The sequence below is a fragment of the Neopelma chrysocephalum genome, unplaced genomic scaffold (assembly GCF_003984885.1).
Source record: "Neopelma chrysocephalum unplaced genomic scaffold, ASM398488v2 Primary Assembly neopelma1_63805, whole genome shotgun sequence".
NCBI lineage: Eukaryota > Metazoa > Chordata > Aves > Passeriformes > Pipridae > Neopelma > Neopelma chrysocephalum.
In genome coordinates, this window is record NW_020906387.1 from 1 (window position 1) to 712 (window position 712).

General features: G+C 52.5%; 1 long non-coding RNA gene across 1 annotated transcript; it reads left to right on the plus strand.

Moving 5' to 3' along the window:
* The first annotated feature begins 145 nt into the window (after positions 1-145).
* On the plus strand, positions 146-712 carry LOC113979254. Its single transcript, XR_003537765.1, has 3 exons — positions 146-339; positions 449-536; positions 652-712. It is a non-coding gene; the product is annotated as an uncharacterized LOC113979254 (long non-coding RNA).

The following is a 712-nucleotide window of genomic DNA, read 5'->3' on the forward strand; positions in this document are numbered from 1 at the left end:
CCACCTCCAGCTCAGTCCGGAGGAAAGCCACATGGAGCATTCAGCACAAGGAGAAGGGGAAAGCCCAGCCCAGGCATAGCGTGCTGCCATGGAGTGTCAGCACAGATTGTGGGGGCACCATAACACCCCCGGGAAAATTACTTCCAGGAACTGAGTAATCCAGAGGCCAGGTCACCAACTCTTTCCTCTCCAAACAGCTTGTGGCTGCAGGCATCTGTCGCACAGATGAACACCTCTTGCAAGGCTGCTTTCCCAATGCGGAATTCCCAGTTATCCCAGGCCACGAAGGAGCTGGAATCGTGGAAAGCATTGGAGAAGGAGTGACCACGGTGAAACCAGGTAACTGGCACACACAGAAACACATGCCCAGGATTCAGCTCTCCAACAGGCAGCACCCTCAGGGTCTGCCTGGAGAGGGGCACCTAACAAAGGATGTGTGTTCTTCCAGGTGACAAAGTTATCCCCCTTTGCCACCCTCAGTGTGGGGAATGCAGCTTCTGTTTGAATCCTGAATCCAATTACTGCCTGAAATCCCAGTGAGTTTGCTTCACCTTCCCCTACACCTCCATGGGGTTGGTTGTCTGACAACAAGTCTGACACCCCCATCAGTGCTTTAGTCAATGAAATACAAATGATTGCACCTCCCTACAGTTTCTCTGAACCACAAAACCTGATGCCTGACAAGACCACCCGGTTCACTTGCAAAGGGAAG